Below are 9,979 nucleotides of genomic sequence, written 5' to 3'. Positions count from 1 at the left end.
TATTTTTATTATAGCCAGTTTCTTGATTTATCTTAGTTCAATATTGATCTATTATGTTTCTTCTATCACTACATTTAAATATGCCCTGTCAAATCGTTCTGGTTCATCCCTTACGAACATTTTGGGCAGATTTCCTAATCTTCCTGTCACTTTGATTACTTAAAGCTCAGTTTCTGCAGTCCAAATCTGTGATTTCAATTCTGTTTTTTTTTTTTTTCTGTCTGAGTCTTGCCCTGTCACCCAGTCTGGAGTGCAGTGGTGGCAATATCTCAGCTCACTGCAACCTCCGCCTACCAGGCTGAAGCGATTCTCATGCCTCGACCTCCAGAGTAGCTGGGATTACAAGTGTTCGCCACCACACCCAGCTAATTTTATTTATTTATTTATTTATTTATTTTGAGACAGGGTCTTCCTCTGTCACCCAGTTTGGAGTGCAGTGGCATGATCTCGGCTCACTACAGCCTCTGCCTCCCAGGTTAAAGCGATTCCTGTGCCTCAGCCTCCCAAGTAGCCAGGACTATAGCCATGCACCACCACACCCAGATAAGTTTTGTATTTTTTAGTAGAGACAAGGTTTCACCATGTTGCCCAGGCTGGTCTCAAAATCCTGACCACAGATGATCTGCCCGCTTCTGCCTCCCAAAATGCTGGGATTACAGGTGTGAGCCACTGCGCCCGGCCCTGTGATCTGAATTCTATGTAAGCCCTATTTCTTCCTCCCTTTCCCCCTACTCAACCCTGGTAACAGGCCAGGCCTGTTACTGAAGGGGCTTTAAGTGGGAGACCATGAGTCTGTTCATTCACTCGGCTCCCATTCAACAGCTGGGATGCAGGTGGGAGGCATGGTCTGGTTCTGAGTTCCTCTGTACCATGGGCCTCTCTTCAAGGCTTCATTCATGTTGAGGGCTGGGCTGGAGTGTAGGGAGGGCAGAGGGTCCTCATGTGAGTGACCTTCAGCCTGGTGCTGGGAAGTGCTCTGTCTTCCTGCTTTACATGGTGCATGGTGCTCCTGAGCCATCTTCACACCATTCTGATCCTCCATTATTCCTGATGATCCCTTGCAGAGGAGCACCTTTAGCTCCCTTTGGCCCAACCGGCTTTCTCTTTCTTCAAGCCTTCTCTAGCAGGGATGACTTTACTTGTGCGGTGACCTTATACAAAACTCCAAGCTCCTCCCGCTGTAACCTCTGAGCTCCTACTTGTAATGCCTGTGATGATTTTTTTTCCAGTCACCAAAGGCTGAAAGGGACTCGGGTATCCCCATCTTTTGTCAAGCACACCTCATCACTGCTCCTTGTCATCTATTGGCCCAGGCCACTCCAGAAACCTCCAAGTGTGATGCAGTCACTGGTCTCTGCATTCACATATATTCCTTGGGAGGGTGCGAGGCATGGCAGAGTGACAGCTGTCAGGATTTGGGATCTCCCAGTCCCCCTCCTGGTACCTTTCTACACTGGCAGCTGCAGGAAAACTGCAGGTCCCCAGCTTCCTAGAACCCCTGGACAGGGAGGAAGCAGTCCTCCTTTTTCCTGCCCTAGAAGCCCCCCTCCCTCCCCCTCCCACTACTTTCTTTGCACTAGGAGCTGGGGGGTGAGGCAGATGGTGGTGAAGACAAGTATAGAGAGGGAAGGGAGTAATGTCTCACTAAGAATTTCCAGCCAATCTTCCTATCCTTTCCTTTCCCTCTTTATCTTCTGCTTCTATATAGACTGTCTGTTGTGAGACTGGGAGAGTTCAGGGGTGATGGTTCAGGCTAACAGGGTTTGTTTGACTGCCCCTTTAAAACTCCTGTTGACTTCTGTGGCAGAAGCTTCCAGTCACCCATCCAATATCATTTTTCCATCTTTCCTTAAAAAAAAAAAAAAAGCCAGCTGGGCCCGGTGGCTCACGCCTGTAATCCCAGCACTTTGGGAGGCCGAGGCAGGCAGATCCAAGGTCAGGAGATCGAGACCATCCTGGCTAACACGGTGAAACTCCCTCTCTACTAAAAATACAAAAAATTAGCTGGGCGTGGTGGTGGGCACCTGTAGTCCCAGCTACTTGGGAGGCTGAGGCAGGAGAATGGTGTGAACCTGGGAAGCAGAGCTTGCAATGAGAGCCGAGATTGTTCCACTGCACTCCAGCCTGGGGGACAGAGAGAGACTCCATCTCAAAAAAAAAAAAAAAAAAGCCTATGTTGTTGGAGGTAGCTAAGCACCCAGCTAAAAGAACTACATTTCCCAGCCTCCCTTTTAGATAAGACCAAAAATATGTAAGCAGAACTTGGGCAGCTAATGTCAGTAAAAACCCCACAGAGATGGTTCAGGCAGGAGATATGACCCTCTGCTCCCTTCCTCTTTCTTCTTCTTGCCTGGAATATAGATGCAATGGCTGGAGCTCTGCGTCTGACCATCAAACATAGAAGCCACACACCGTAGTTGCAAAACCCAACCTCTAAGGGCAGTGTGCAGAATAAATGAGATAGCCTAGGTAATGTGACTAGTACAGTGTCTGGCACACAGCACATGCTTAACAAATGCCCTCTGGTATTAATGCTAACCCTAAGGGAGAGCTCAAGAGAGTTCTGTCTGGCTTTTAATCTGTGCCTCCTCTCCAACATTTTCATAAGTCACTGGAAGAGGGAAGGAATTCTGAGCCACATCTAGTTCTGCTGCTGACTTCTTACATGAGTTTGAATGTGTCTGGTAATGTTAAGAGCTTCCTTTCCTTGTTGGCAAAGTGAAAAAGAAAACAAAAACTCTCCTACCACAAAGAATGAGCATACTGGAATTTCATTTATTTTAATAGTCACTCTATTTTTGGCATGTGATACTGATTTTCCATATATAGTAATGACAAAGTTTTTCTGTCACATAAATTCAAGTGTAAAAAACGAGTTGAAAAAAATAGACAAGGGATTTGAACACGTTCTTCAATAAAGGCTATCCAGCTGGCCAAAAAGAATAAGAAAAGATGGCCATGCGCAGTGGCTGCTGTAATCCCAACACTTTGGGAGGCCAAGGCAGGCAGATCATTTGAGCCCAGGAGTTCAAAACCAGTGTGGACAACAACATGGCGAAAACCCATCTCTACAAACAAATACAAAAATTATCCTGTTGTGGTGGTGCAAGACTGTAGTCCCAGCTACTCGGGAGGTTGAGTAGTGAGGATCACTTGAGCTCAGGAAGCTGAGGCTGCAGTGAGCCATGATCACATCACTACACTCTAGCCTCGGTGACAGAGCAAGATCCTGTCTCAATAAAATAAGAATTTTAAGAAGTTCAGTATTATTCATCATCATGAAAATGTATACCACAAAAGATCCATTACATGCAGGCCAGAATGATGCAGCACAGTGTTTTAAAGGACTAATAGTATCAGTTGCTGGTGAGGATGTGGAGCAACAAGAACACTAATACACTGTTGTTGGGAATGTAAATTGGCAAAAAACACTTTGGAGAAACTATGAAAGTATCTATTAAAAGTGAACAAATGCAGCCGGGCATGGTGGCTCATGCCTGTAATCCCAGCACTTTGGGAGGCTGAGGCGGATGGATCACCTGAGGTCAGGAGTTCGACACCAGCCTGACCAACATGGTGAAACCCCGTCTTTACTAAAAGTATAAAAAAGTAGCCAGGTGTAGTGGCGGGTGCCTGTAATCCCAGCTACTCCAGAGGCTGAGGCAGGAGTATCACTTGAACGGGGGAAGCGGAGGTTGCAGTGAGCCGAGATCACGCCATTGCACTCCAGCCTGGGGGACAAGAGCGAAACTCCATCTCAAAAAATAAAAATAAAAAAATAAAAGTGAACAAATGCATTTTCCCATGACCCAGAAATTCCAGTCAGGTATACATCCAATGTAAATGCAGGCATGTGTACACTACACATGCACAAAAATGTTGACAGCAGCATTACTCATAACCACCCCAAACTGGAAACAACCCAAATGTCTATTCAACAATGTGATGCATAAACTGTGGTATAGTCAGACGACGGGACACTGTACACTTTTCTGTATACATATGTTTCTTTTCAATGAAAAGATTTAAAAAGAAGAGAGTTGACAAATATAATAATATTAATTTAAAAAGTAGTACAAGGACATGACAAAATTCATAATGGCTACACATGAATAAACTATGTTCGGGAATTGACGAATTGGATGAGTTAAAGGATTGGATGACAATCCCTCTTTGGATTCAGGGTGCTAAAATGATTAGCACAGACAGAAACTATTGTAGAGCTGGTGAATAAAAACATGGAGAGAAGAGGAGGTGGTGCCAGGCAGTGGCTAAGAGTTCAAGCTCTGAGTTGAAATTCCTGGATTGGAATCTTTCCACCACCACCTGCTGGCTCTGTGACCTTCGGCAAGTCACTTCACCCCTCTCCACTCAGTTTCCACAACTGTAAAATGAGAGTAGTGATGGCATCGATTTCCATGCCTCTCTCCTAGCTTCTGATGATGGGTGACAATCCTTGACCTTTCTTGGCTTGTAGATGCATCACTCCAATCTGCTTCCTTCTTCAGGTGCCACTCTTCCTCTCTGTGTGTGTCTCTGTTTTCTTATAAGAAAACCAGTCATATTGGATTAAAGGCCCACCCTAATGACCCTATTTTAATTGCTACAGTAGCCAAGAGGGCAAAGACCCTACTTCCACATAAACTTACATCCATAGGTATACGGGTTAGGACTTCAACATATTTTAGGGGAGGCACAATTCCACCCAAAACATGTAGAAAAGTTTAAAAAATTATAATAAATACCCATAAAACCACCACTAGATTCAGCAGTTAACATTTTGCCACTTTTGCTTTTACTGTCAATCTATTTTTTTACTATCTCATCCCTAAAATACTTCTTCATGTATCTCCTAAGATTAGTCTTTTACACATCACATTAACATTACCATACCTGTAAAATTAACAATTCCTTAGTATCCACTAATAAATAGTTGCAGTAGATTGTATCATTACTCAAAATTATTGAATTTCCTCTTCCCTATAGGAAGATGACACACTCCTGCCCTATCATCTTAGCGTTTGACCATATTGCTTCGGCAAACATACTGTGAGCAGCAAGATGCAAACTGCACAGTACAGAAGCTTTTCTAATCATTTCCTGGGTTTTTGAATAAGATACAGGGATCAAGACAGCTATCAGGAATATACCCATAGTCAACTGGTAGTACAAGTGACTTGAACAGGAAATAAACTTTTGTTTTACAAACCACTAAAACCTAGGGTTGTTTGTAATTGCAGATTTCCACAGCGAATTTACAGCTGTTTTTAATGGTTTTTAGGCCAGTATCCAGTCAAGAGTTTTGCATTGTATTTGGTTATTATGTCTCTTAAATCTCTTATTCTGGAACAATCCCCACTTACCTTTTCTTTCCTTCTTTGTGTCTCCTCCTTTTTCATTTTCTTCGTTTTTTCTCCTAGCACACATGTTCAAAGATACTGTTCTTCTTGAAAAAATTTACTTTTTGAAGAAGCCAATTCAGTAATCTTAAATAATATCGCATATTCTGAACATGTCTGATTATGTTCTTTTGGTGTGTTTTAACATCTTCCTCTAAGCCAGTACTTCTCGATCTTGGTTGAACCTTGACATCACTTTGGGAGTTGGAACAAAACACTAATGCCTAGATCCCACCTGCAGAGGTTCTAATATAATTAGCTTGGGTGCAGACTGGGAATGGGGAGCTTTAAAATGCCCTGAGTTGATTTTAACGTATGGAGAAGGTTGTGACTCATTGATCTAATGGTTAGATCAGTCTTCACCCATGATTCTGTACATGCCACACTGCAGGACATCAGGTGCTCTGTAAATTTAGGTTACATCACTGTTCGTGATGCTAAATTTGATGACTAGTTGAAAGTGGTGACAAATGTCTCCTTGTAACTGTATGTTTTTCTCTCTGTAAATCAACAAATAATCTGTGGGGCAATGTCATAACATTTTGGGACTATCCTGGTTCCCAAAAATCTTGTAAGTACTGCTTTTGGCATCCATTAGTGATCCTTGCTTGAATCGATTATTTCATAAATATTTACAAAAAGCTGACTTTCTATCATTCTGCATTTTAAACTAGCCAGCATTCTTATGTAAAGACTTCCCTTCATCAACTGAGGGTTAACTGTAGTTCCCCATAAGAAAGCAAGGTAGGGCTAGGCGTGGTGGCTCACGCCTGTAATCCCAGCACTTTGGGAGGCCAAGGTGGGCGCATCATGAGGTCAAGAAATTGAGACCATCCTGGCCAACATGGTGAAACCCCATCTCTACTGAAAATACAAAGATTAGCTGTTGGCATGCACCTTCAGTCCCAGTTACTCAGGAGGCTGAGGCAGGAGAGTCGCTTGAACCTGGGAGGCAGAGGTTGCAGTGAGCTGAGATCGTCCAGCCTGGTGACAGAGCAAGACTCTGTCTCAAAAAAAAAAAAAAAAAAAAAGAAGGGAAGGTGGGTCAAGCACGCTGGCCAGCAGGGCACAGTGGCTCATGCCTGCAATCCCATCACTTTGGGAGGCTGAGGTGGGTGGATCGCCTGAGCTCAGGAGTTCGAGACCAGCCTGGGCAACATGGCAAAACCCCGTCTTTACCAAAAAAACAGAGAATTAGCCAGGCATGGTGGTTCACCTGTGGCCCCAGCTACTCAAGAGGCTGAGATGGGAGGATGGCTTGAGCCTGGGAGGTGGAGGTTGCAGTGAACCAAGATCACACCATTGCACTCCAGCCTGTACCACAAGACCAAAAAACACTCCAAAAAAAAAAAAAAAAAAAAAGACTACTTCTGAGAACGGTTCTGAGTTCCTGAGAGCCCTTCTCTTGTGGACTGCACTGGGCCCTTTTACAACCTCAGAATGGCTTTTTTTCTGGGTATCCATGAAATATCCCTTTAGCGTACCTTTTCCACAACAAGAAACTGTGGTTACTCCCTTGCTCCTCTGAAAATTATGAGAGTGCTGCACTTGTCCTAAGAAACCTGGGGAAGCCTCAGCCACTCCCCTGGGACCCCATCAACTCTGCTCTGGCCCTGGCCCCGGCCCCAGCCATCTGTAACCTGTACCACCTTTCCCTCCCCGCTCCAGCTTAATGAATTCCAGTGAAGCAGCAGTGAAAAAATGTTTACCCTGCTGGGCATGGTGGCTCATGCCTGTAATCCCAGCACTTTGGGAGGCCGAGGCAGGTGGATGATGAGGTCTGGAGATTGAGACCATCCTGACCAATATGGTGAAACCCCGTGTCTACTAAAATACAAAAAATTAGCCAGGCGTGGTGGCACGTGCCTGTAGTTCCAGCTACTTGGGAGGCTGAGGCAGGGGAATTGCTTGAACCAGGAGGCGGAGGTTGCAGTGAGCTGAGATGGTGCCAGCCTGGGTGACACAGCAAGACTGTCTCAAAAAAAAAAAAAAAAAAAAATTTACCCAAGAGCAATTTATTTATTCATGATAACTGCATTGCACAATGAATCTATGAGATGGAGGTAAAGTAGCCACAAGCTTTTGCATTAGAGGGCGTTACGGGCTAGACCCATATTCACTTCATTTTCCCTATATGCTGGGGGATCATAAAGGTGATAGGGAGTCATCAAGGTGCTCTAAGGCAGGACCCATTTACAGAGAAGGCAATTAATACTCACGGTTACTGACTTGCCCAAGGTGTCTGAGAAAGCCAGAGAGGAAGACTCTATGTCTCTTGGGTCTTTTTTCTGAAAGCACATTATCTATTTAGGGAATCCATGAATGGATTCTTATTTTCTCCCGTACAAAGTCTTGGGTCTTAGGCCAGGCACAGTGGCTCACACCTTTAATCCCAACACTTTTGGAGGACGATGCAGATGGATTACTTGAGGCCAGGAGTTCAAGACCAGCCTGGCCAACATGGCAAAACCCCGTCTCTATTAAAAATACAAAAATTAGCCAGGTGTGGAGGTGCGCGCCTGTAATCACAGCTACATGAGAGGCTAAGGCACGAGAATTGCTTGAAGCTAAGTGGTAGAGATTGCAGTGAGCCAAGATCATGCCACTGTCCTCCAGTCTGGGCAACAGAGCAAGACTCTGTCGCAAAAACAAACAAACAAACAAAAACAATCAAACCAAAGTCTCGGGTCCTAGAGTTTGAATCGGCATCAACACAGTCCTATCAGTTTTTTCCTTCCAGGAGTATCCCCATTTTCCAGATGAGAACTGAGGCTCTTCTCCCACTTTTTGCTTGGGACAGGAACTGTGTTGGGCACTAGGAAGAGACAAGTGAACAAGATGGACTCCAAGAACATACACATTGTTTCAAGCAGAGCAGGAGCCCAGGGTTGAGCCCAAGTTGAAAACAGGCCGGGTGTGGTGGCTCACGCCTGTAATCTCAGTGCTTTGCAAGGCTGATGCGGGCTGATCACTTGAGGTCAGGAGTTCGAGACCAGCCTGGGTGATGGAGTGAGACTCCATTAAAAGAAAAAGAAAACAGTTGGAGTTCTTTAAGAGATGGTGCCAGATCCTCTTGAAGATCACAAACACCAAAAGAAGAGTGAGGACCTGCGCATTTCTCTGCTACACTTCCATGGGTGTGGTGCAGTGGAAATACATGGGAAAGCCAGCTTTGTGTGACCCTGGGTGAATCACACTTCCTCCAGACTCTCCTTTCTCATTTGTAAAATAGCGCCTATTAAGATCCTCTCAGTTACATGTAATATTAACTGAACTTGAACTACTTCAAGCAAAATAGAGAAGCTGGGTTTACACAATCAAGGATGGACAGGGCAGAGTCGCCAACATTTTGGGGGAAAGTAGCCAGGGGCTGTACTACCGCGAGGTATGTCTTCCATTCTCTCTCATTGTTTTTGTATCCTTCTCTTTTTTTGCCTTTTGTTGTTGTTGTTGTTGTTGTGTTTGAGACAGGGTCTCACTTTGTTGCTCTGGCTGGAGGGCAGTGATCACAGCTTACTGTAGCCTCAACCTCCTGGGTTCAAGCAATCCTCCCACCTCAGCTTCCCAGGTAGCTGGTACTACAGGCATGTACCACCATGCCCAGGTAATTTTTGTATTTTTAATAGAAATGGGGTTTCACCATATTGCACAGTCTGGTCTCAAACTCCTGGGCTCAAGTGATCTGCCCGCCTCTGTTTCCCAAAGTGCTGGCATTACAGGCATGAACCACCATGCCCAGCCCTCTGTGGCTTTCTGAACACTGGTATGATTATCAGACTGGCTGACCCTGGGGAGCAAAGCCACAGGAAACCCTGGCCTGTAGATCACAAGGAGTGCTTCCACTGCTGCTCCGGTTAGACAAATCCTGGAGAAGGAATCCAGCTGGCCCCACTTGGTTCATGGACCCATCCCTGTTCCAATCATTGTGGCCAGGTGGTGTGGAGTATTCTGAGTAGCCCAGGATAGACTGGGGGCCAACTCAGTGAGTGAGGAATGTTTACACCTTAGTTGGGGTGAGGAACTCTGAAATACTCTTAACTGGAAGCTCCTGAGTTGGCTTTATACCTGAGGGCTGTGCCCCCTTTCAGCTGTCCAGAAGTTTCCTTTTAAAGCTATATGAAGGACCAGGCATGGCGACGCACGCCTGAAATCCCAGCACTTTGGGAGGCTGAGGTGGGCGGACCACCTGAGGTCAGGAGTTCGAGACCAGACTGGCCAACATATAGTGAAACCCCGTCTCCACTACAAAATACAAAACTTAGATGGGTATAGTGATGCACACCTGTATTTCCAGCTACTTGGGAAGACGAGGCAGAAAAATCCCTTGAACCCAGGAGGTAGAGGTTGTAGTAAGCCGAGATTCTGCCACTCTACTCCAGGCTGTGACACAGAGCAAAACTCCGTCTCTCGCTCTGAGTCTCTTTGAATCTCAGTTTCCTGAAATATTAAATGGGGGTAATAATACATAATAGATGTCAAGTGCCTAAAACACCTAACAGCTCCATATAGCTTTATTTTTATATATTTATTTTAAGTAAATATGTATTTCAAATAAATATTTTAAATATATATTATATTAA

Source organism: Rhinopithecus bieti, unplaced genomic scaffold, assembly GCF_001698545.2.
Source record: "Rhinopithecus bieti isolate Rb0 unplaced genomic scaffold, ASM169854v2 scaffold_2915, whole genome shotgun sequence".
Lineage (NCBI taxonomy): Eukaryota > Metazoa > Chordata > Mammalia > Primates > Cercopithecidae > Rhinopithecus > Rhinopithecus bieti.
The sequence above is the reverse complement of the archived record's forward strand: the minus strand, read 5'-3'. Positions refer to the sequence as shown.